This window comes from Staurois parvus, unplaced genomic scaffold (assembly GCF_062004578.1).
Source record: "Staurois parvus isolate SC_StPar_1 unplaced genomic scaffold, SC_StPar_1.0 ptg001518l, whole genome shotgun sequence".
In the NCBI taxonomy this organism is placed as follows: Eukaryota; Metazoa; Chordata; class Amphibia; order Anura; family Ranidae; genus Staurois; species Staurois parvus.
In genome coordinates, this window is record NW_028319314.1 from 181,788 (window position 1) to 209,578 (window position 27,791).

The following is a 27,791-nucleotide window of genomic DNA, read 5'->3' on the forward strand; positions in this document are numbered from 1 at the left end:
GCGGCGATCTTGCGCCCGTGACAGGTATATGCAGACATGTTGGGCTGGGCAATCCAGTGAAGAACTGTCCTTATAAAAAAAAAAGTTAACAAACCATGTCCTACATTAAAGAGTATGTGTATTGTATGCAATGACTACTTTTTTACATTTTTCTTCTTTTTTTTAAATTTCATTCATACTCCAGCCTGCCTAACTCCATGCTCACCTAAGCAAGAATGATGTGTCTTTGCTCCTGAAGCCTCCTGGTAAATGCCCATCAGGCATCCCAGGAGGCACCAACTTCCATACTGAGGCTACTGCTGTAAGGAAGAAAAAGGTGACGGCACAGGACCTGGTGTGCAGCAAATTACACCAGGACAACTCTGGATTCGCTGGAGATGTGAAAATGCATATTGTGAATAACTCCACTAAAAAAGGTAAGAAAAAATTTTATTAAAAAAAAATTATGAACACATGAGAGCGGGTGAAGTTGATCTTTAAATATATAATGCTTTAAAATGAAAAAAAAAAAAGTGTGTATTTATTTCAAAGGTATTGCATTTAAAACTTAATGGATGCTTTGTGTACATTAAGTGTGTTTTTTCTGTCCCCTGGGGATACAATTTTGATCTGTGCTCCTCACTTTTGGAGAAGTGTAAACAGTGCATTTTTAAAATATATGATGCGCTGTCAGGTTTGAAATTCTTGTATACATCAGAGCACAACGAAAAAAGGAAAAAGTTACTCTCAAGTCTTATTCTGGTAAGACAGACATGCAAAAGAAGACCGTAATTAGAGTGACTTCTAATGTTTAGCAGCATTTTGTTCCAATGACATCTTCAATACTGAAATTTTCAAAAGAAATGCAACATCCTTGTTTTCATTCCAGCCATTAAATGTAACAGTATCCACTTTACACATGCTTTTTATTTTGATGGTCTGCAACTCATTCATGTGAAATCACTAAAAAAATAACTCCTTGAGTTCCAAGGTCAAACAGAACAAATACCTCTCTCTTTATTCAGTAAACTGCTAGACCCTATTAAATATTCCTTTTCAAACTGATGGGAATAATAACATTTCATATCTTTGGAACACCACAATACATCAATGTCTTTTTAACACATCTCTGTGTTTGTAAATTCTGATAAGAAGAAATTGGCCTCGGAGCACACCTAAAACTCAACTGGATGACATTTAGTGTGCTGTGTATCAAACAACTGCCATGGGCTTTTTTGTTTGGTTGCCTGAAGCTTGGTTACATAAGAAACGATGGTTGAGTAAGTCTACCCATTTATAGTTCATATAGTATTACTAGAAATACTAATATTTATTGATTATACCACAGATAAAAGATTTATGTTGAGTGAAAATTGCACTGGCCTGAATAATTTACACACTGGGCATCAAAATACACCACTTTTTAGGGAGGTTTGGCTTTTTTTCAGCCTCTAAACGCCCCACTATGTTAGCCTATGTGTCCATGCACACATACGCATTTACAGGCAAAAATAAGCATCACTTGCGCATTCAGGAGAGGAGCTTTTGGGCAGGAAAAAGCATGTGTAAACATGCCTAAATGCTGGGTATGTTTAGATCTTGAGTATTCATTCATTTCAATGGCCAGATTAAATTAATATTCTGACCAATGAAATGAATGAATGTCAAAACACTTAACACGCCTGAATGCATTTAAATGCGTTTTTACACACGGCTTTTCTCTTGCCAGGAGAAAGGCATTCAGAAGAGCTGGGCAAACGCCAGGTGTGCACGGGGCCATATATCTCTTGGAGCCACTACAATATCTTACCATCATCCCATATCATAGTTTCTACCTCTGCCATGGAGCCTCAATGCTTCTGCTAGATTAGCTATAATTTAATATAAAAGGAATAGAATTTATTAGGAAGAATGAAATGGTCTTGCAGTGGATTATGCCTGTTGTGCATACCTGGTAAATGAGTTGCAGGGCTTTCATCACCAACATTTCATCATCCAAAACGTTCACACTCCTGAGCTTCTCCCATCCTATGGAACTCCCTACCCCAATCTGACCAGCTGTCTCCTAAACTATCCACCTTTAGACAATCCCTGAAAACCTCTCTCTGTAAAGAAGTCTATCCTGCTTCTACCTAGTAAACCACCACTTATTTCCTCCATCAGCTCATCCCCCACAGCTATTACCTTTTGTATCACTCAACCTTCCTCCTAGATTGTAAGCTCTAATGAGCAGGGTCCTCTGTTTCCTCTTGTACCAAATTGTATTGTAACTGTAATGTCTACCTTCATTTTGTAAAGCACTGCGCAAACTGTTGGCGCTATATAAATCCTGTATAATAATAATAATTTCATTATTTAAGAATTTAGGTACCCACACAGTAAAATGTGTCACAGGATGAAAGGAGAAAAATAAAAGCATTCCTAAAGTCGCACTTATAAATAAAAAAGAAAAAAAAAAAAAGTTTACACTAATTTCTAGTATATGGTACATGAATCAGAGAACAGTTGCTCAAAAGCCTAACCACCCACCCAGGTGTTTTGCTTAGGGACAGATTTTCTTTAATCCACTCACCTCTAACACCTAATATACACAATGTTCAAAGAAATCCTCAGTCAAACTGTAAATTGCAGTAGTACACTAAAAACAGAATTTCATGCAACCTAATCCAACATAAGTACATTTACCTTCCTCACATGCTGTTCATAACACATTTCCACAAGACCTGATCGTTAAATCAGTTTGTTATTGAGCAAAAAAGGGAATTAATGATAGGAAAGGAGACTAATTTATGAGGGGGGTTCAAGTCAAACAGGGACTTTTGAGTTTAAATAATAAAATAATAAATTTCAAGGACTGGAAACAGCATTTATTTGACATATTCCCCTGCTACATGTATACCCTTATCCCAGCGTTTAATGCCTGGAAAGCTTCAGCACAGAAAGATTTGTCAGTACACCTGAACCATCCTAGGAGAGCCTGCTTCATTTCGCTATCACGGTGTTCACCGTTTCCACAGAAATATTTGTCTCTTGTGCAATTTTACGACAGGTTGTGTGTCGATTATCCAGGATCAGGCATTCCACGCACTGAATGCTCACAGGAATGACTGCCATGGGCTAGGAACCACCACAGCCGGGATCATCACTGACGGACGTATGGCCATCTTTGGAACATTTACACCATTCAAACGTCTTACTGTGGTTAAGCATCTCATCAACACACTGTGCTTAAAGACTTTGTAGATATCAGTGAGTTTTACACCTTCGTTCAAGAATCTTCATCAGCACCCGCTGTTCCATACACACACTAACACTGTTGTCTGCCATCTTGATTAACAGGCTCTGGACTGGCTCCTGACATGTGTGCCGCCTATCAGTAATAAGACACACTTGGCACTTATTACTGCATGTAGTACTGCCATACTAGCATCCCTGTAAAATCAGAAGTCACGGTGTAACTTGAATGCCCCTCGTAATATAATCTGTGACAGTGCTATGCCTTGTCATGGTGTCAGAAGAGGTATACGTCACACAGGGTTGTCAGGTGAAGCGCTCCAAGATAGCTATTCTGAGTGGAGAAAACTGTTTTAGTAGTGTTCTCCAAAACTGGTAACACCTGGATTGAGTTCTGGAATTCAGAGGCTATGAAGAGCCTTGGGAGGGATGAAGACTCTAACCCTGTGTCCACATTTTACTGGAGACCAGCAGCCTGATGGTGTAAGTGTGCATAGCCTTTTTAACCAAAGGGGCATGTCTGTGATACAGTGCTCCCTTCTTCTAGAACAGGGGTATTGAATTAATATTCACGGAAGTTAGGTCACTAAAAAAAATTTTCTGACTGAGGTCTGAATAAGGTGTGCCCATCAGTGTGCCCCTTTACATTATATGTCGCCATCAGAGTGCAACTTTACATCATATATTCCCATCACATCAAGGGTGCCCATCAGAGTGCACCTTTGCATCAGGTATCCCCATCAGAGTGCCCCCTTCCACTCAAAGCACCCATTTCTATCATATTTCCCCATCAGAGTGCCCCTTTCCATCACATGTGCCCATCAGAGTGCCCCTTTCCACAGTATGTGCCCATTTGTGCCCCCTGAACATAAAATGTGCCTGTCAGAGTGCCCCTTGACATAAAAAATGCTCATCAGAGTGCCCCTTAATATAAATGTGCTCATCAGAGTGCCCCTTAATATGAATGTGCCCATCAGTGCCCCTTAATATAAATGTGCCCGTCAGAGTGCCCCTTAATATGAATGTGCCCATCAGAGTGCTCCTTAATATGAATGTGCCCATCAGAGTGCCCCTTAATATGAATGTGCCCATCAGAGTGCTCTTTAATATGAATGTGCCCATTAGAGTGCCCCTTAACATAAAATAAGGGGCATGCTGAAGGGCACATTTTATGTTAGGGGGCACTCTGATGAGCACATTTATATTAAGGGGCACGCTGATGGGGACATTTTATGTTAAAGGGGCACTCTGATGGGCACATGTTATGTTAAGGAGCTTGTTATGTTAATGTTAGGAGTGCCCCTTAACATTCAACGTGCCCATCAGAGTGCCCCTGTAAGACTACACTCTATCTTGAGGGCAGACAGGAGCTGTGCTGGGATCCTTGCTGGAAGCTTGTTTACAGGCAGGGAGCGGGAGCCGGAGAGACAGTGAGCTGAAAGGGGGCGTGGCGCACATGAGGTCATGTTGCCGTGACAACCGCCCTGCTCAGTGGCGGATCTGTCATTGCGGGCTTGTGGTCCAGGCAGCAGTGCTGCTGGGGTGGTTCGCGGACTGTGGTCCACCATTTAGTGACTACTGCTCTACTGACAAGCTACAGCTGTAGCAGTGTATGGGTGGAGAGACACTAGGAAAGAAATGTCTACCCTGGCCTCAAGAGAAGTGGCCAGATCTGACTAGGCTGTGGTCTGATAGCTTAATTGAACAAGCTGAAGGTAGAAGTGTATTGGTTAGGTTAGTATGCACAGCTGCACCTCAGTCAGGAGGTTCAGAAGGAATCTGTGCAGTGCAAGGTGGGTAGAGCTGCAATAGCGAGGAGGATGAAAATGTTATGTTATGTCTTGATGATGCTGAAAACCCCTGCGAGGTAACCGTGAGTTTTTTAAGAAATGTGGGCCAATAGCCCTGAAAATGTAATTCCCTGGCTGGACTGGAGTTGATGAAAAGCACTACATTTGAGTGAATCCCTCACAAGGCTTTCTAGTGATTTTGAACCTCAATGTAGAGCTCTTCAAGAGTGTATTTCAATCGTATTGCTCTTCAGGGCTCTGCCAGAATTTCTCCTCACTTCCTGTCCTAGTGATAATGTTGTCCCCGAAATTAGGAGTCAGTGGAAAATCTACCCAATGAGGCCTAAGACATCAATAAAACCCTATTCTAACAAATGCACTCTGCACCAATGCCACCTGGACAAAGTATCTGGATGCTTAACCAATGGTGATGCCACAGAAATGTTCAGCAAACCAGGCAAACATAAATGGTTTATGTCGGTCATAAAGAAAAAAGGGACCTGAGCACCCCAAAATGTGGTTGTCTTGTTGACTATGTAACCTTTAGGGAACTTTTGCATCTGCCCAAATCTGGCCTCATCCAGTCAGGTCAGTAAATGTGGACTAGGACATGAACTGTCTAACGAACCTGAATTGAATGTGGTCCAATATAGACAGTTGCACATACTTAAATCCAGCCACCCACAGGGATACATGCAGTCTGTTTTTGATCCATGTAATCATAGGTCAAAAACATACTGCTGGAATTCTCGTGTGACAGCGGCCTTCTGAAAATATTGCATTCTTCTACCACAAGGCAAGCACTTGACCCAACCTGCTCCCCAAACATTGTATGCAACTGTATATTTGTATGTATTTATTTCCATTGCCACTGGAAGAGTGTTTGGGATGCAGATGGAACACAGCCCGAGTATTAGGGCTCATGCACACTGGGCACTTTTACAGGAGTTTGGTGTCTTTTTTTTTTTCTTTTTTAAGCCTCTGAATGCATCTCTGGGTTAGCCTATGTAGCCCTGAACACAGAGGTGTTTAAAGGTGTAATAGAAGAGGAGCATTAGACGCTGAAAATAAACATCACTTGAGCGTTCAGGAGAGGAGCCTTTTGATTTTGTGGGAGCTTTGGGGAAGAAAAAAAATGCTTGACATATCTAAAAGCAAGTAGCTCCTGGCAGGAAAAAAGGCAGCTTAAAAAAAAACGTGCCTAAAGCTACATTTTGAAAACATATTTAGGTGCATTTAATGACTGATCATTCCTTCCAATGGTCCAGATAAATATACTGGCCAATGGAATGGACACCCAATCGCTGGACACACCTAAGCATGTTTGCAAAATGCAGCTCTAGACACTTTTTTTTTAAGCTGCTTTTTTCCTGCCAGGAGCAATGGCAGGAGCTAGGTGCCAAATGCTCCTTAGCATGCAGTGTCTAAACATGCCATTAAAGGGAAATGCTATATTTGTTACTGTGGCCCTTCAGGATGGTAAGGATCTTTATTCAATAATAACTTCACAAGACAACATTTATTCCCTAAGCTCTTTAGCTCTAAGCCATTTTTCAAAACTACCAACTACTGTCATAAGTTAGATTTATATAAGCCTTGTGCCATAGTGACAGTACTCACAAAATGTGTCTTAAGACTGCTTTACAAGTTTGCAATTTTTTTTTAATGAAAAATTATTTGTTATGTTACTATGGCAAACTTTCCAACTCTATAATTAGATCGTAATGTACTGCTACAGGATTAGGTCATATTCTAATTTTTTTATATATATATTCATACCCAGCTGAAGGCAGATGAGTAGGGCCCTGTATTGTATTGTAGCTGTACTGTCTCCCTTTATTTTGTATAGTGCAGCGCAGAATGTTGGTGTATATAAATCCTGTATAACAATAATTACCCATGGCAGAAAAATTAAGCATGGGTGTTTAACTGTATTTCTACTTATAATATACAGGTGAAACTCGAAAAATTAGAATATCGTGCAAAAGTTCATTTAGTTCAGTAATGCAACTTAAAAGGTGAAACTAATATATGAGATAGACTCATTACATGCAAAGCAAGATAGTTCAAGCCGTGATTTGTCATAATTGTGATGATTATGGCTTACAGCTCATGAAAACCCCAAATCCACAATCTCAGAAAATTAGAATATTACATTCAATCAATAAAACAAAGATTGTACATAGAACAATATCAGACCTCTGAAAAGTATAAACATGCATATGTACTCAGTACTTGGTTTGGGCCCCTTTTGCAGCAATTACTGCCTCAATGCAGCGTGACATGGAAGCTATCAGCCTGTGGCACTGTTGAGGTGTTATGGAAGACCAGGATGCTTCAATAGCGGCCTTCAGCTCTTCTGCATTGTTCGGTCTTATGTCCCTCATCTTTCTCTTCGCAATGCCCCATAGATTCTCTATGGGGTTCAGGTCAGGCGAGTTTGCTGGCCAATCAAGCACAGTAATCCCACGGTCATTGAACCAGGTTTTGGTGCTTTTGGCAGTGTGGGCATGTGCCAAGTCCTGCTGGAAAATGAAGTCAGCATCCCCATAAAGCTAGTCTGCAGAAGGAAGCATGAAGTGCTCCAAAATCTCCTGGTAGATGGCTGCGTTGACCCTGGACTTAATGAAGTACAGTGGACAAACACCAGCAGATCACATGGCTCCCCAAATCAACACAGACTGTGGAAACTTCATACTAGACTTCAAGCATCTTGCAGTGTGTGCCTCTCCATTCTTCCTCCATGCTCTGGGTCCTTGGTTTCCAAATGAGATGCAAAAGTTGCTCTCATCAGAAAAGAGGACTTTGGACCACTGAGCAACAGACCAGGTCTGTTTTTCTTTAGCCCAGGTAAGACACTTTTGACATGGTTTGTTCAAGAGTGGCTTGACAAGGAATACGACATTTGAAGCCAATGTCCAGGATCCGTCTGTGTGTGGTGGCTCTTGATGCACTGACACCAGCCTCAGTCCACTCCTTGTGAAAGTCCCCAACACTTTTGAATGGCCTTTTCCTGACAATCCTCTCCAGGCTGCGGTCATCTCTGCTGCTTGTGCACCTTTTTCTTCCCCACTTTTCCCTTCCACATAACTTTCTATTAATGTGCTTTGATACAGCACTTTGGGAACATCCAACTTCTTTTGTAATTACCTTTTGAGGCTTTCCCTCCTTATGGAGGGTGTCAATGATGGTTTTCTGCACAACAGTCAGGTCAGCAGTCTTTCCCATGATTGTGATTCCTACTGAACCAGACTGAGAGATCATTTAAAGGCTCAGGAACCCTTTGTAGGTGTTATGGCTTAATTAGCTGATTATAGTGGGACACTTTGAGCCTAGAATATTGCACCTTTTCACAATATTCTAATTTTCTGAGATTGTGGATTTGGGGTTTTCATGAGCTGTAAGCCATAATCATCACAAATATGACAAATCACGGCTTGAACTATCTTGCTTTGCTTGTAATGAGTCTATGTCATATATTAGTTTCACCTATTAAGTTGCATTACTGAAATAAATGAACTTTTGCACGATATTCTAATTTTTCGAGTTTCACCTGTACACTATAATTACTATATATCTATATTTTAGTATTGCTATCCTTTAAGTTACCTTTCTCTCCCCCAAAAAGTTTACACATACTTGTCCATGCTGCTGCAGGAACAATACTGCGCAGCCAGAATTTGTAGCAGTTTCTGCATGCCTTGTCATGAGCCACGCTGTATGGATCGTAAAAGGAGCATGGAGAGAGGCATTTAAACCTTGTGAGGATAACTTTATATAATTAAAGTTTACTAATCCTTTAAAATGAACCTAAACTTAATGTGACACTAAACTCTGATTAAAAAATCAACTAAAAAATACAAATTTGCGCCACACTGAATGGGGGGCATTAAGAATTATTTGCACCAATGTGCTTCTAATAAAAGACAGTGCAATTGTGTGTGATGGGAAAGTGTGCGATTCCCTACCCACCCAAAGTGTGAAGAGAGCCTGAGTCAGTATTTGAAAAAACTAAGGCTGACCATATACAAGTCTTTTTTTTTCTGGTCAACCCACAAATGTGGATGGGGGAATCCCTCCCGCAGCACTATTCTCTCGCACTTACAAACCACCAGGTAATCTCAGTAAGTGGTGAGCTGACTGTAATCAGAATTAAGGTAAGGTGCAATGCATTATTGTGCTCTTCAAATAGATGTTGCTCTCAGATGAATAGTCTGAATACTTTGGAAATATCTCTTCTGAAGTGGTATTAAATCCAAAACCAAAAATGTCATATATTGCAGCTTACCAATCAGTTGTGGTGACTGCATTAGTTTTCTTCTTTTTTTTTTGTCTTTTTTCGCTTTGTTTTCATCTGGTGATCTGACCAGTACACATCTCCTGCGTTAGAGTGCTCCCACTACGGATGGAAGGAAAGAACACAAGGGGCAGATTGGGACAGCGGTATTGTCAGTCTAGAGGGTGAAGAATGTTAGATGCACTAGCAGATTTAATTACAGTAACAAACTGAAGCCAAACTACAGCTCACACTTCATAAGCAGTTACAGAAAATATTTTTTTTCTTTTGGGGTAAAGGTTTTACATGTATAAATAAAAGCTAATCATTGTAAACACCCAGTGTTAAATGGCTTGTTCCATCTCTGTAACTGATACATTCTGCTGGAGAGCTTGTTCCTTTGAAAACAGACTTACTGGATGGATCACCAGATGAAAATTGAAGAAAGAAAGCATATAAAATAAAAATTCATGCAGCCATCACATCTAAGAAATTGCAAGCTGCAATATAATAAATGTATTACCTGAATGATTTCATACAATGAATGGTTTTGTTAAGGGTTATCCTCATGTTCCATGGTTTTGGTCAGTGTTGATGGTCAGTGTTGATGGGGGAATCCCTCCCGCAGCACTATTGTGTTCTGCTGGTGGGGAGCCTTCCCTGACAGCAGAACACAATGATTAGCAATGATCGCTCCCTGGTTACGAGTGCATCTATTTCAATTTTGACAGCTAGTAGACCCCATCACTTGGAAGTTGCTTCCCTTCGAATAGCTTCAAACCAAACACGATTTACCATCTGCAGCTCGATCTGGTTATTTCCAGATGAAACATTATGCTCTCTCCATAACCCACACACTGTAGTTTTTCAGACTAACACCTTTTGAAAAATTACAGCTGGAATGTAAACAAAAAAAAAGCCGGCAAAAAAAAATAAAAAATCTGGCAATTACGGTTGTTAAGGAGCGGGGCCCCTGCATCCTTAACAACCGATGACTCATTCAGCTGTCTGCAGGGTTCCCCTGCTGACAGCTGAAGTGTAAACAAAAGAAACATCCTGACAATTGGAGCTGTAAATAAACCAAAGGAAAAAAAAAAAACAGCCCGACAATGTTTTCAACAACATTACTCAGCCACTAAAACAGAAGGATAAAAAAAAACATTGTTTCAGTTTGTATCTTTCTGTTAATTCACCTACAGATCAAGGTCTCAGTTCACACTCCAAAGTTGCAGGACATGTGAAATGCCAAGTATCTTTATGAAAGCAGTTCCAATTGACACTAATGAAGTTGCTGTCACTTCAGAAAATGTGCACTACTGAAGTTGCTCAAACTTTGACAATACTTCAGTGCCAGACAGTGTAAAAATCTTATTAAAGTCATATCGAAGTAGGACTCTGTGTAACCCCTTATTCTCCTCCTCCAATTATTATTTTCCTGTTGATTTTTTTTGTTCATTGCCATTTTATAACCATTAAAACATTTTTGTTTTTGTTTGCTTTGTTCATTAATATTTTTACACCGTTCACATATATTTATACACTTCACACTGAAAAATCAACAAAATTAAAAAAAAAAAAATGTGTTTAATTTGTAAGTAACTTTTCAATGCTTTGTACCAGAATCAAGATTTTAGTGTAATTTTAACAGGACAAATTACAGAATAAAATGCTCACTTTTAAAGTACAATGACACTTTTTTTTTTAAATTAACACGGTTTTAAAAAAGTGCTTTTTTTTAGTTTTGTTACATTTAATTGTCTAAGGATTGTGAAAAAATACCATTGTTGCAAGACAATATTAATGAAAAAAAAGCCTTGTTTGTCCAGGTGGCAGAAAAACAGGTCTGCAGTAATGATGTTTGACAACCTGTTTAAAACAGGCTAAGAGTTTAGATGGCCATTGCACACTATTAGCACTTTGTCTCCACTCATTGGGCAGTGTGGGTTGTGAATGAATGCAACAGTCAAGTTCATGACATTAAAGTGTTACTAAACCCAGAACCCTACACTCACTATATCTGGTCTCCCACAGTACACAGAACATGGAAATGCAATTATTTTAGTAAATATAAACTGCTAAATACCTTTTCTCATCAGCAGTTAGAGCAGTCTTGTAACTTCTAACAGTGCCAAGCAAAGCACTGGTTAAAGCTTGTAGGAGGAGTTTTCATTCTCCCAATTACCCTATGAGGCTGCATAATCCCTGACCCCTTGCCTGTGTGGGCGGCGCTGATTGGCCCTGTGCAGATCACATGCACTCTCCCAAGAAGAAAAAAAAAACTCTCTAGTAATACACACCAAACTGAGTATGTGCAGCTTGCCCCCAAGACTCTGTTCTATCACCAGATGGATTGGGGGAGTAGAAGAAGGATAAGATCAGAGAAGACTGGATCAAACAACCTTTTTACACAATGTGGAGGATTAACCCCTTAGGTTCCACAGTGAGTATAACAAGTATGCTTTACTACATATACAGACTGAATTTACTGTTGTGGGTTTAGTAACACTTTAGGTAATGACAAAGTTAGCACGGTCCATAGCAGAAATGTAAAAATTGCTCTGGTCCATAAGGGGTGAACGTGTGAGAGCCAAAGTAGTTAAGGAGCAGGGCCCAGTAGTGTATTTAGGTTTTGTGCCGCCCTAGGCAATACAAAAATTGTCCGTCCCCCCATGCACCCGTCACCAGCCTCTATCCATCCACCAGTGAGAGATACTCACCTTCACAGCTCTGGACATCCCTGGAAACGTGAGTCTGGCTTTGCACACACCATTAAGCAGTTCTTCTCGGAACCCACGTCCCCCAAGCTGTGTCTGTCCCTTATTCTGTCCCTTCCTCCGGGGGGCGGCACCACCCCTCCTGAAAAATGCCACCCTAGGCAAACTCCTTTTTGCCTCACGATAAATATGCCCCTGACAGGGCTGCAGTGTCCTTAACAAGTGATCACTCATTCAGCAATCAGCGGGGCTCCCCTGCTGACAGCTGAAGTGTAAACAAAACAGTTGTGACAGGCATCAGTAATTGGTATTAGCGAGAACAAAAAAAAAGTGTCAATACTCATACCTCGCTGTAAAAGAAAAAAAAAAAAAAAAAAAAAAAAAAAAAAAAAATCGGTGCATCCTTAGGATATAACGTTAAATCTATACTTTTATTCTGTATCTGTACTTTTGTTTTTGGGGGTCATGTGACCGAGACAGCACCAATCAGCACTGTCTGGACACAAGGGTCACAGTTCTTGATTCCTCTTCTAATGTACACAAGCGGAAGAAACATTGTTAGAGATCTCACTAGAGCAGCACTCTACATTACCATAGGCAGATCTCTCAGTGCCCCTCCCTCTCTGTGCGAGAACTCAGTATGCTAGGCCTTAGAATCAGATCTTGCGAGGATTAAAAATCTGAACAGACCCCATGCAAAAAAATTTTTAAAGCAAAATTAACAACTCAAAAATAAAAAATGCAGACCAGTAACAATTTTAGTGGTAATGTACACTGAGCCGTGCATGCACAGCTCAGCTTACATTTACAGCACTGCTCTGTGCCGTGATTTGACTCTTGCAGGGGTGACATCATTGTAGCCTGGCCAATCAAGTGGCAGCCAAAAGCGCTGGAGGGGATCACTTGGCAGGTAGATCTGTCATAATGTGCCAATACGCTGTGCACACTATTATTATTATTATACAGGATTTATATAGCACCAACAGTTTGCGCAGCGCTTTACAATATAAGGGAGACAGTACAATTACAATACATTTCAGTACAGAAGGAATTTGAGGGCCCTGCTCCTGGAGCTTACAATCTAAAGGAAGGGGGAGGTGATACAAAACGTGATAGCTGCAGGGGATGATCTGTAGGTGGAGGTGGGGTAGGCTTCCCTGAAGAAGCGAGTTTTCAAAGATCGCCTAAAGGCAGACAGGGTGGGGGCTGACCGGACATGCTGTGGTAGGGAGTTCCAGGGGATGGGAGAGGCTCTGGAGAAGTCCTGGAGGAGAGTGTGGGAGGAGGTGATGAGGGATTTAGAGAGGGGGATATCATGGGAGAAGCGGAGTGGGCGATTTGGGCGGTATCTGTGGATGAGGTTGGTGATGTAGCTAGGGGCAGTGTTGTGGATGGCTTTGTAAGCTAGTACTGTACATTCAGGCATTAAGCTTTATTACAAGGTTTAATTCCGTGTACATAGAAAAAGTGGCTTCTTTACAACAATTACTATACAAAAGAAAAGGAAAAACCTGTCTAAATGTTTATCTCCTGCAATTTGGTGTAGGAAATATAGGATCTCGCTAATTAATGCAAAAACACAGGTTGGCCCTTGCAGCAATGTGAACATACTAAAATGACACATCTTAAAAGGCATAAACAAAGTATCTATGCAGATAAGGAATACCTGTCGATAACACTAGATGTTGTGAAGAGAAGCCTAGTGTTACTGTTCTCCGTCACCATCACAGAAGTAAGCTCTGAATTAATCTGCCTCGCATGCACTTTCCCTCCTCTGATGGAGTAGCCTGGAGCTCAGTGTTTGAAAGCTCACTCTTGTGATGGTAGATGTGAGCAGTAACAACTCTTAGCAATATCCTAGAATGATTCCAGTCAGGCCTCAGGAGGTACATAAATGGCCTACACTTATAGTAAGGGCATCATTCAACTTTGGACAAAGCTGCAGTTTGGTTTTATCTACAGACACCCCTTTTCTGCATAGGCAGTTATTTAGTAAAGGTGAACTAACCCTTTAAAGCAAAAAAGGAGTAACTTAAATAGCTGAGCACTGATCTAACCATGTACAAAGTGGTTTTCAGATTTCCATTTTTCATGCACTTCTGTAACCTTATTTTAGAAGACTGCATAAACACGCAAAAATACATGTAGATAAAAATGTCATCTTTATGTTACAATATTTTTGATGTCTTACCATATTGATAACGAATTGCATATTTAACACCATACACAGTGACAGAAGCCTTAGTCTGGGTACAACCAGAAAAGACCACATATACACATGAAACATCAACATATACACAGTGAAACATCATGTTTTTTTTAGCATATTTAAACTGGCAAACATTCACTCTTCATTTAAGCAGTGCCTGCAGATAAAAATTATATACTTGAATTAAAACACTAGCAAAAAAAATCTCTTTTTCAATATCTATTCTACAAAACTTTCAACAGATGTAATGATGTACTGTGGAAAACAGTAAGTACATCCTTGGCATCAGAAGCTTGCATTGTCCACTTCTGCACACAGAAGGCTTTATACCTTCATGCATAGAATAAATGAAGGTAACAAACCTTGATCCTTTAGAACCACTTAACCTCTTGCCGCCCGGCCAATTGACGGCCGGCAAAATCCCTCAGCGTTCCAGGTGAATGCCATATGGCGTCCTTTTGGGCATGCGCCGTTTGCGCGCCTGCAGAGCCGCGCAGCAGCGCGATCTGTCACCGACCGTGTACCTCGGACACAGCCTATGACAGATCTGAGTACTGGCCCCGTTGCCGGTACCATGTGACATGCTGTGACCAACCACAGCAGGTCACATGAGAGTTGTATACAATGGATGGATTCATTCATGCCATCCATTGTATACTAGTGTGTCTAGCTGTGAATGGTCACAGCGATCACATGCACAAGCTGGGCCAATCACAGCCCAACTGTGACATGTGATTAGCCGTGGCCAAATCACAGCTAAGCACAAAAAAAAAAAAAACCCTGAATGAATTGACGTCATTCAGGTAAATGCTTGCTTATAACAAAGTACCTCTTTGCTATAAGCAAATTGTGTAAAAAAAAAAAAAATACTGATCACTTCCCCAAAGTAGTACAATGTTACTATGGTAACATTGTACTACTTTGTTCATAGTGAAATATGAAAAAAATCTTAAAAAAAAGAAAAAAAATTTTAAAAAAAAGTTACATATTTTTTTTCATACTGTCACCAGTCAGTGTCCCTGATCACCGCCATGCCAGATATATGATGATGCTGTACTGCACTGGTGACAGTATGTAAAAAAAAAATAAAATAAAAAAAAAAAAATAGTGAACATAATTTTTTTAATTTTCTAATTTTCCAAAAAATTATGACAAAAAAAAATACAACTTAAAAAAATTTGCCATGCCTCTTATGAAATACGTCGGACTGTCTACTCTGCAAAAAGGGGTCATTTGGGGGATATCTGTACTGTTCTGACATTCTTGGACCTCAAGAAATTAGACTGGCTGTCAGTACTTCAGGATTGATCAATATTCAGATCTATACCATAGTTTGTGAACTCTATAACTTTCCTACAAACTAAAAAATACATCCTAATTTGGGTTATTTTCACCAAAGACATGTAGCAGAATACATCTTGGCCTAAATTTATGAAGAACAATTATTTATTTGCAAACTGTTATAACAGAAACAAAGAAATTGTTTTATTTTTTTTCAAACTGTTCGATATTTTTTTGTTAATTTAGCAAAAAATAAAAACCCCAGTGCTGATTAAATACCAGCAAAAGAAAGCTCTAGTTGTGTGAAGAAAATGATAACATTATAGTTTGGTTACAGTGTTGTATGACCGTTCAATTGTCATTCAAAGTGTGAGAGCACTGAAACCTGAAAAATGGCCTGGGCAGGAAGAGGGTAAAAGTTGCCGGTATGGAAACGGTTAAGTCATGGACAGAGCAAATTCTGAACATTACCTCACCCCAATCCTGAAGCAAGCCAAAAAAAAATAAAAACTTAAGTGCATACTACAAATATAGATAAATATAGATCTATATCATGAGAAGGTAAAATGAAAAAGAATGGGCTTCATGCACACTGGGCGTTTGTGCAGCCACTTTTAGGGGCATCATGTTTTTGGGGGGTTTTTTTTACAGCTTCCAAATGCCCCTCCATGTTATCCTATGTGTCCATGCACACATAGACTTTTAGAAGCTTTCAGCGCTTGATGCCTGTAAATGCATCTAAACGCTTGTAAAAGCATTAGACACTTTTACAAAACGTCAAGCATTTTTTCTGCCAAAATACTGCTGCCAAGAGGAGAAGTGTTTTTAAAAATGTCCTGTGTGCATGAGGCCTTGAACAAATGAACATTCTAATGCAGGCCATACATGGGTTTTTCATCTGAAAATCGAAAACATCGTTTGCGCGGTAATCCCATGGTGCCATTAATGATTTCGAAAATCAGCCAAACAAGTCATAAAGTTCACCCCATATAACAGTTGAAACTTCTGTTCCTTCCAGGTCACGGCTCATGTGCATATTCTTTTTGGAAAAATGGTTATATGATTTGACCAGTGAGTTGAAAATCTGTCATTTTCCACAAATTTTCCAACATGCCCGATCACCGAAAAGGTGAGGAACCACGAAAATCGGCCAGTGCCATTGACCAACTAACTGTGCGAAAATTGACCGATTAGTCTTAGGTCCAATTTTCGGATGAAAAATCGGTCGAATTTCGACCCGTGTATGACTGGCATTAGTCTTGCAATATTTGCCTTGAAGACCAAAAGTGCAGCATCCAGAATATTAAAGACAAAGAAGAGACTCAACTTCAGTATTATGCAGGGATGTACATGTCTCTCCAGCGACTGCCAAAAATAACTTTCTTACAATTTCTGATGAATGGTGTTAGAGCAACAATTAAATTGTCATGCTGTAATAGGAGGACTGTCTCTGCATCTCCTAATTTATGCATGGCACAGATGTATATTGATTACTGTTTGTCTCATATATGTTACAGTTCGAAGACAAACTGTTGCCTATAATTTGAAACATACAACTGCCTCATGTCATAACTGTCTAATCGCAGCCTACAGGCATATTATCTAGTGTCCGCCTCCACAGTTACAAGCACCATTTGTCTTTCAGCGCTGAGATTTATAATACTTCCAAACATGCCGGCTTGTTGCAACTGTTTGCACAGCAATTATTTCTGTCCCAGGATGGTTTTAAGTAGGGGCTGCATGCAAGTACAGATTCAGTAATTGTTCTTCCCCCGGGTGGGTTCAGAAATCCTCAGTTTGTTTCTGTACAAGGTCTGCAAGATGCCCCACCTTGAGTTCTTTCATCTGTCTACAGCCCACACTGCACCATTATCCTGCCAATGTTAGAAGGTTAAAAACAATGAAGGACAGCAGTGTACTGCACTTGGTAATACGGAAAAAAAGAGACTTTTCAAGTCCTGTGAAAATGGATAGGTAACACACACTATAATGGGATATGTGTTTAAATTTAGACACATTTGTATTTTTGCTTTTACAAAATACATCTTGGCTTTATTCTGTGCTGTTCCAAAAAAACCTACATCATTAGAATGTTCCCGTTCTCATTATATTTTGACAGTTTCACACAATGCAAATCAAACTGCATAATTGTAATTCTTACAAAAGAGTTCTAAGGGTTACTATATAGAGCGGGATTCTGCCTGAAGCCACAATCATTAGGGTTTCCCTAATGGACATTTTTGAACATCTGAAATGCTTGTTATTACATGTAATGATCTTCAACTTTTTGGGGGAAAAAAATTAGCAAATGATTCAAGCCTTCCTTTTTCCTAGAAAAAAAAAAGGAAATTAAGTGTTGGCGCTATATAAATCCTGTATAATAATAATAATATGTTTAATGCCCCCTTTCAGCTTTTTTTCTGATTATAAAAGGTGCTATTAGCAGGAGATCCTGGCACTATCCAGGAGTGGGAGATGTCGAAATGTTTGAAGGCAACCACCTGTCACTCAGCAGCCTAAAGCAGGGCTGAATGGGAGTAATCCATCTATTCCTCCAATTACACTGAAGAGCATGGATGGTTGAAACTCCTGTCAGCTACTGCATCCGTGGCTGACAGGATACCCAAACCGTAACTGCAGAAAATTGGCTGCACTCACTGTTTCAACAATTTTTTTCTGCTTGGCTCCTTTGGTTTCCTAGTTGAACTTTGTTAAGTCAAGTGATATTGGCAGGGCCAAACATGGCTCGAATTCCAACAGATTCACAGGAGTGGGCTGAAATTCGAGCAGTTTTACCTGCCTTCAGGTAGCCATATATTGATGAGCAGCAACACTTGCAGTACCCTGGCAATGTAGACGTTACCTGCATTTACACTTAACAGAAAGGTAAACTTAAATATGTTTTTAGAGATATATTTGTCAGTAAGGTAAGCACAAGCGGACTACTGTCAATAGAAAGATCTGACAATCTATCCTTAGTTTTTATTGCTGAACTCTAAGCAAACCACTAAATACACTGATGAAATACATGTGCTTTAGGTATGTTAGTTAAAGACCTGCTTTGCCAGCAAGGAAACCGGATTCTATCTCACTTCACCTAAAGGTGTAAACCTCTGGAAAAGGAACAAAGCATATTCTTCTATAGTATGTACTTGCCTTGATTGAAAGTAAGTAAAGTGTGATTCACTTGTGACAGTCTATGCTGACACCAGACAATCCAGGGAAACAGCATCGCAATCCCCTCAAAGGACACAGGAGATGATTGATATCCTCAGGTGTGTATTTCCCTATGAGAATGTGTAGAGGGGGGGGGGGTATGTGTGCCCATTCACTCCACTCAGGTCTCAAATTACACTCAACTCTCTGATGTGCAGTGTGTGACATCAGACCCCCACCCTCTGTCTTCTGGAGCTCAAAAATGCTGTGTAAAATATGCACTTTAGGAGGCTGTAGAGAAGAAAGGTTTGCAGATAACTTATGTAGAAGGATTTGTTTTTATCTCTGTGTATTACCTGAGGCTATTAACTTAAGTGGGTATATTTAAGGGTTTACAACCATTTTAAGCATTTAACGAAGACTTAAAGTGATATTAAACCTTTGTTATGCTTATCTGCTCTGTGCAATGCTTTTGCACAAAATAGCCCTGATTCTCCTCTTCTGGGTTCCCTCATCAGCGCTGCAAGCCCCTGTTCGGCCGGTGCTCCTATGGAAAGCTGCTTTCCATGGGGAAACCCCTGTGGGCTTGCTCCTGAGCCACCCTGTCTGCATCCATCGATGCAGAGCAGGTGGCTTGGCCCCGCCCCCCAACTCCTGTGTTACAGCATTTGATTGACAGCAGCAGAAGCCAATGCTATCAATCTGCTAAATGAGGAGGGAGACAGCAGCTAGAGCCACTGCACTAGTGCGCATCACTGGATCGGATCAAACTCGGGTAAGAAAAAGGTGACGGGATGGTTTGGAGTTTCTGAAGCACAAAAGGTTTTTCGCCTTAATGCATAGAATGCGTTAAGGTGAAAAACCTTAAGGCTTTAGAACCATTTTCAACCTGTACCCAGGCTGTGATTAGAGTATGATGGGATTTTCTCTGTCACTTTTCTCTATTATACCATCAGCATGTTCTTTCTTAGCACATGAGCTCTGCAGGACAACTGGCTGGATCTTTACACTGTTACTAAGCAAGGCCCTCCTAACCCTCTTGTATTGAACTGTATTGTCTCCCGTTAGATTGTAAAGCGCTGAGCAAACTGTTGGCACTAAATAAATCCTGTATAATAATAATACTTCCCCTGCTGTCAAGTTCAGGTACTTACACCAGATAATTTAAAAAAAATACACTCATTAAGGCTGCATTCAAACTTGTGTGGCCCATTATGTCACTCGTTAATGCACTGAAATGGACATGGCCCATTCTGGCACTACTGCACACCACAAGAAGTGGCATGCACATTGTAAAATGTTTTTGTTAGCAGCTAATATACTGGGGCAAGACAATGCACTAAATTAGGAAATATGTGTTGACACAAGTATGAATATTCACTAAATGTTTTTGGGTTTTTTTTGTGAATACATGCATAAATTCATATGTTTTTTTTTCTCTGCTGGAATTTAGCTTTAAAAGAGAAGTAGGGCTTTTTCCCCCCACTTATACTTACCTAAGTGGATGTAGCATCGGTCTGATGCTGCATTTGTCCCTTACCGGCTCTAAGTGTGAGAACTCAGTGATCACATGACCACTGATTGGTGAGTTCTCTCAGACAGTGACTGTCTGTCTGCTCTGCCTAGCTCAGGCTCTGAGTGCCGCTCCAGACTCTGGGGTGGTAATTGCCCTGATGAAGTCACGTGATAAGCGTGACAATACGTGTTGGCGGTGACGCACTTCCGGTCGGACGCCATCTTTATTTACATTGGACACCCATGCAAGTATATCTGATGTTTGATTTACATGTGATGAACAAGATGATTTAAAATTGGCTGTAGCCACCTTATGTGCCTGAAGAGGAGATCTGCTGCCCTGTGAGCCTGTGCTTGAATCTGTACATGAGGGGAGGTCAGTGTGGAGAGCTGTGGAGGATTACCTACTATTAAGGGTCCATGTGTCAGTGATCCTGAAGGCCTTTTGACCCTGTGTGGGTCGCAAGAGGGAGGTGAGCGGGCAATTCAGCCATTTTTGGATATCTCTGCACATTTATCAGCACTTTTTTTCAAGAATTGATGTGGACTTTATATATTGTTAGGTGTTTTTCATCTCACGGGACTTTATACATTTATTTATTTATGTTTGTCTGCATGATCAGTCTTTAGTTTATGCGTTGATTGGGATGCACGTGTGTTTTGTGTTATATGGTGGGAACAATTTTATAGTTCCGGTGGGAGGTTTTTAGCACATTGAGTCCTGTTGTGACTTGTTTGTTGTGGAGCACTATTTGATCCCATTGGATTACTTGGGGCACTATTTATGTTATTTGGTCCTTTTAGGACCTCGTATTGACACTTGTCACATGTGATTTGTGAGTTTTTTTGCACTATTTATTATTGTGCATTTATGTTATTTGTGTCACTATTTTTGCACTGTTTCACATATTCATCTATGTGTGAAGGATTTTTATGGTAGTAGCGCTGCATTATTTGTTTTTTACTTCTCCTTTAATGTCATGAAGTTGTCCATTCCATTCATTCACAACCTGCATTGCCAATGAGGGAAGACAAAGCGCTAGTAGTGTGCAATGGCCATTTAAACTCTTAGCCTGTGTTAAACAGGTTGTCCAACACAGTTATTGAGGATCTATGTTCCTACATCGGCCCCCTGAATTCTGTGTCTTGTGAACTAACACATATACTTGTTTGCCCGAGGTCAGAAGAAAGCAGAAACCAGCACATTAACCTAAATCGAAGCAGTGTGCGTCTGAAAAGTCTGGAGCTTTTTTGTCAGCAAACTGCATAGATATATTTACCAGCTATGGCTACACAGATTTTCTGCTTCAAATGAGGCATATCATTAATATTTTATAGAGTTCACATAAATGCAACAGAATATTCTCTAGAGTTATACTCTGGTCAGAATTAACTATGGACTATAAAACGCTGGATATAAAACTGTACACAGTTTGAAAAAAAGAAAGCAACCTACATTCCACATGGCTGCCATAGTTTATAAATACTTACTGAATAATTATGGTTCCTATGTTTTATCACAGTTATTTTCATGTCAGCTTTTATTACACCATATATCAGAGCCTATCAGTCATTAGCTGTGGTGGCCCCATTAGGTTTCTTGTTTTCAGACCATTATTCTTTTATTTTTACCTTGTAATACAGTCAGTAACACACTACAGTGCTAGGGTAACAAGGCTCACTCACTATCACCATCTATGGAGGAGCAATGTTGTCACCCAAAGCTACTCTCCTGATTTGCACTACAAGCACTTCCACCTTATCTTCATCACCATTACATAGAGATGAGGTGTGTTTTTTTAGCTGGGAAGTCCAATATTATTGTTTAAAGGAGAAGTATAGACAAAGCTTTTTTGGTTGCACTTTTCTTATGGGCTACAGCCCGCTAACAGCTGACATCAGCCCAGGCTCTGAAAAGAACCTGACCATATGGTCAGGGCATTAGTATTTGGTGGTGCCACTCCAGGGGTGTAGGGCCCCATTGGAACTCAGGCACCCCTATGATTAAGCCTTGGTAGGTGGGGCAAAACATGTCAGTGACATGGCCTGAGGCTCTCAAATGGATACATTCAAACTAGGAATGGCTATGGTGAACAGCGGTTTCATGCTGAAATAACCATATGGTCAGGATCCACCCAGATGCCTGGACTGGTAACTGGCTCAGCCTCCCAATGAGCCGCTGAAAGCCTGAGCCAGCAGCTCACATCCCTTTCACAGCCAGGCACTCCTGTGAGCATTGGAGGGACAGAGCAGAGAGCCAGAGACTGAAGTCACCAGCTCTCTACAGCCTGTAGACTGAGAGCTGAGCGATTATTGGTCTTTGATCACTCAGTTCTCAGTCTTAGAGCTGGAGGGGGACAGATGCAGCATCAGACCAGGCCAGATCTTGTTTTGATCATCAAGGAATCCATTTGCTGATCCCCTGCTGAGCTGACATGGACACAGCCAGTTCTCCTCTATGGGAAGTAGGATGTAAATGGACACAATTACATTTACATTCAACTGCCCATAGAGGAGAATGGGGGTCCGGTCAGGTCCGCCAGAAAAACAGACAGGCGGACCCAACCGGACCACCCATGTGAAACGTGCCTTAAAAGTAACACTAAACTCTGGCTTGGAAAAAAAAAAAATCTTAACTCAAGAAGTACCTTCTATTGTTCTTAGCTGCTGTGATCTGACTTCCTGTCCTTTTTGTTTGCTCCTGTGATAGAGTATGGGATTTTTAGAGAGCATAGAGCAGTGCACATGACCGCTACTAATGTAACCTGTTTGCACCAAACAAATGAAAGTGAGATAGAAAAGGAAAGGTTCAGAGCTCACAGAGGACATTACAAGAAAAACAGAAAAATAAACATGAAAACTAGATTACAGGGCCATTAAGTACTGGATGTGTATAGATTATTTTAGACTTGCTTTGCTCTCTGAAGCGCAAAGTCTCTAAAATCTGCAAAAAAACAGTCACTTTTCACATATAAGCAAAGCTGCTTACTGCTTATACAAGAAATTCATGCTTTGCTAATTATAGGGAGAGTGGCAAAAGGTGAACAGTGTGATTCTTTGTTCCTCTTAACACCTGAAAAGTGGACAGTTTTGATGTGAAACATTGTGCATCCTTTGGCATGTTCTGAAATAAATCAAGAATAAAAAGGTGCTTCTCATGAACTCTCAATTACTTAATTGGTGTAGGGGGCTTGCCTGGAGAGCTCTTGCTTTCCTGTGGGTCCTGGGGATCTGACCTCAGGAGCACTATATTTAAAGAGAAAACAAAGAAATACCTTTGTTCCAGCTGCTGTGTTATTTGTCCAAAGGTTCCTACTATTCTCAAGTTGGCATAATGCCATGGTCATGGGCAACGGCTGTAAAAAGAAACTTTTGTCTAGCTGTTGGCTGTAAAATCTGTCATGCAAAGGTTAAATTGTTACATGGGGCACAAATAAAAAAAAAAGCATAAATCTCACCCTCAACTTTACTACAATCAATAGTTAGAACAAGCATTTGTGCGCCCCCCCCTAAGTTTTAAGGCTGCAAGAATTAGAAACATCCAAGAATACAATGAATTTGATTTGGAAGTTTACAATACACTAAACACATTGTAGGTGCAAAGTAGTTTTATACAGAAAAGCTGACATACTGTATTTGATTAGGCAAGTACTTACACCCAAGAAAATGTTTTGTAGGACCACTTTAGTCCGCTGTTGGCTAAAAACAGGTCACAGGAGTGCAGGATGAACTGCACTCTTGTGATCCACAGGAGAAATACTGCCAAATGAGCTTTGGCTGCACTTCTTTAAACTTTATTTTTTTTAATTGCTACCTGTTTCCCATAACAGGGCACAGCTACTCTTTTCATATCATAACCATTCAACCTTTTCATATCAATTTATATCATGCAAACTTGCCTTTACAAAGAGAAAAAAAAAACAAAAAACATAGATTCAGCTTCTACACACTTTAATGGAGTTCAGTGATATATTCGGGTTTAGAAAATGTGTTCCTGGGTTAGCTTTACTTGATTCGCTCAGTTCTACTCACCAATACCATCTTGGCTGTTTCTCTGATCAACGCCCTCTTTACTCACTCTGCTTTAGAAGATGCACTTCTAGGCAGTAGTGTGTTTTTCCATATTCTTTTAATTTCTAAATAATGGGTTTAAATGGCGCTCAATAGGCAGTATCAAAATCTATGTCTTGAAAAACTCAAATTTGACCAACACTTTCCCAGACCAAGATGTTATAGATATGTTCATTAAACTTCGGGGCCATCCTGAAACAAGTGTATTTATTTTAAGTTCATGTAACACTCTAATTCAGGGGTGCTCAACCCTTTGAAGACCGAGGGCCATGTAAGTGATTTGGTAAGCAGTCATGGGCCACAATTATTATACAGTATTTATAAAGCGCCAATAGTTCACTCAGCGCTGTACATTACAAAGGGGGACAGAACATGTGACAGAACAATACCAATGAAATTAAATTAGAATTTTTTATTTTGAATAGCACAATGTATATTTTCCTCCTGTAGCCGATGAAAGCCGGATGGAGGAAGAGGAGGAGAAGCTGGCTTTCAGTGGTTGCAGGTGGAAAATGGAGGAGATTGGCCCCTGCATATGCTGCCCCTGATTTACAAGTGTAAAACATATTGGGACACGGAGGCTGCTTGGGACCTTTTGAGCATTGGATGGGGACACCATTGTGACACCTGATACTACACCAGTAGTTGGGGAGTTTGGAAAAGGCACTTCTCAACTATGAGGTTTTACTGCCCTCCCGACTGCAAATCTAATTGAGCCCTTATTGGCCTAAGTCTCCTATAAAAGTCTGCTTTCACACTGAAGCACTGTGGTTTACCCACACTGTGGGTGCAGCACAGTGCACAGCTTTCCTGAGGGTTCACTGCACTTTGCCACAGACATATCATATATTATATGCATTCAAAAGATTTGGTGCACTTTCAGAAATTGCACCAAACCTGCAGGATATAATAGAAGTGCGCTTCCCTGGTTTGAGGTTGAGTGCCACAGGTTGAGCACCCCTGCTCTAATTGCATACCTGTGGACTCCATCCAATTAATCATGCACTTTTTCAGTTGGCTACACAGGGATACAACATATACAACCAAGTGTTAAAGGATACCCTTATTGAGAAAAATGTAGACTGCAATTGTTGAACTCTTTTGCTGGTTGCCTGGCTGATTCAAAGGTAGTATAACTTTGAATTACTGCCTTGTAACAGATCGCACATAGGTTTTCTAACATTTTAACCGCCCTTACACATTATTATTTCTTTAGGTCAGCCCTGCAGATGGACAAATCTGCAATTTTGACTAGTGATTTCAGAGAGCTGGTACCCATGGCTGACAAAATACTCAAACAGTGCTTGAAATCTACTTGAATGCAGGCACTGTACAGCTGCAAATTTTCTACCTGGCTCCTTTAACAAAATTTAGTGGCCTTATCTGTATGCTGAGTACTTGCCCTAGGACTGACTCAAAAATAACATTGCAAGGGATAGACAAGGTACAATAAAATGTTGAGAAGATGATCATATTTCTTTCAGTACAGGTTTCATTCAATTTAATTAACTTAATTATAAATGCAAACATATGTCAATAGGACAATTACAAAAAAGTAAAGATAAATGTACAGTGCATATGAAACATTTTTAAATGGTTAATGTAAATGTAGTGCTAAATATACATCAGTTTGCCAATTAATGTTTTATGGGTACTGAACGGTAAAGAGACCCTTCACATTTAATGCAAATTGCGCAGTAACATTTGAATTAGAGCAGGAATACTACATTTTAAGGAAAGGAATTCAGTGATAAGCTCATGTAGATTCAAATAGGGCCAGTAGAAAGGGACAGCCACACTCTACACATGTAGGAGCAATAACAAGGGAAGAAGGTGTGAGGGGCCGAGTTCGAATACCCATGCATTTAGAGAAGAGTGGAGGAAAAATGCAGGGCTGAAAAAACATAGGTACAAAAAGGATGGGTAAATAAACCTGTCAGAATCATAAAAATAAAAAGATGACTGGGGTTGCATAATTAGCAGACAATGGTCAGGGCAGGAATGGTAGCTGCATGGGCAAAGGGAGTGGGTGCGGGTTAAGGTGCAATCAGTAACAGCTGGATAGAGGGATACATATATATAGCTGGATAGGAAAACACAGTATGAGAGCCATGTTAGAGGAGAAAGATGGAAGGTGCTGTTGGTCAGGATTTCCCAATGGCGATGGTACTAATTAAGCAGGAGGGTGCAAAAACAAGAACATGATGTATGTCCATTAAATGGTAATAGAGACATCCAAGGCTGCAGCAATTATGAGACATCAAAAAACCACTGCTGGAAGTAAAACTCTAAAAAATAAAAAAAGGAGTTCAAGATTTCTGTAGTGGTATGTGTGCTACTGGGAGCAAAGCTCAACCTTGGCAGTGGAATGTTCTATACCTGAAAACCATATTATGTATTTTCTCTTTATGCAATATAGAATATTACAGAAAGGATAGGATGGATGTAGAACCTGACGACAGAGGCAATAATTGTTGGTAGCACTGGTATATTCTGCCGTTATCACCCTTTCACACATTGTTCTGTGTCATTGAGTCGTAATATCACAGTAGACCAGAAATATGCAAGAGTGCTACATGGGCATTCCTCACAATGACATTGATGAAATGATTACAGGAACAAAGGATTTTCAGTTTTAAAAAGGAAGATTACATTCCAGTAGCAGACTTTAATCCCAAAAATGTAACTCACTATAAAAAAAAAACTGCAGTGGTTCTGCTGATATCTCAAGTATATGCCGCAACTTTAAAAGCTCTGTAATTCTCTCTCTAATGAATATGCAGACATATATAAATGGTAGAAAACCAGTCAATGCAAACAATTTCTGTGCTTCAAAAGCAACATAACATTCTTGACCAATTAGATCTAAAATGTTATTATAGATAGATAGATAGATAGATAGATAGATAGATAGATAGATAGATAGATAGATGTTCTCGTTAGTAGAATGGTTGGAGATCTCAGTCTCATAACAAATGAAGGTCAAAGTCCACCTGATTAATTCCTGCACAGATCCCAGGACATAGTTTATCAGATGGCTTGCCAAGTTTTACATAACAGTTCTAGCCTGCTTAATACACACATTAAGAATATTAAAAGGCTATTAAAAATCTTGCAAGGAAAACAATCATCCTTAAGATGTTTATCTTATCATTAATGTCCATTACATATAAACAACTATTGCACACCATGAAAAGAAAGCAGGACAACCAACATATTCAAAAGATATAATTTACACCCCGGTCAATACAATAAAGCAGGCCCTTGCACTAAATAAATGTCGTTAGATTTAAAGGAGACTGCAATCAGATTATAATGCATGTGGTGAGCTTTAAAGAGCTTAACGTGTTACTAAACCCAGGACCATGAATTCACTATATCTGGTCTCCCACAGTACGCACAACATGGAAGTGCAATTATTTTAGTAAATATAAATTGCTAAATACCTTTCTTCATCAGCAGTATATAGCAATCTTGTGACTTCTATCAGTGTAATGCCACGCATTGATTAAAGCTTGTAGGAGGAGTTTTCATGCTCCTCTGACTGTGAGGCTACATGACCGCTG

General features: G+C 40.1%; 1 protein-coding gene across 1 annotated transcript in view; it reads right to left on the reverse strand.

Annotated features, from left to right (window-relative positions):
* Nucleotides 1-27,791, reverse strand: part of MLLT3 (MLLT3 super elongation complex subunit) — a gene marked incomplete at its 3' end in the record, with an annotated part of 288,460 nt that overhangs the window by 166,791 nt on the left and 93,878 nt on the right. The gene's annotated exons all lie outside the window — the stretch shown is intronic.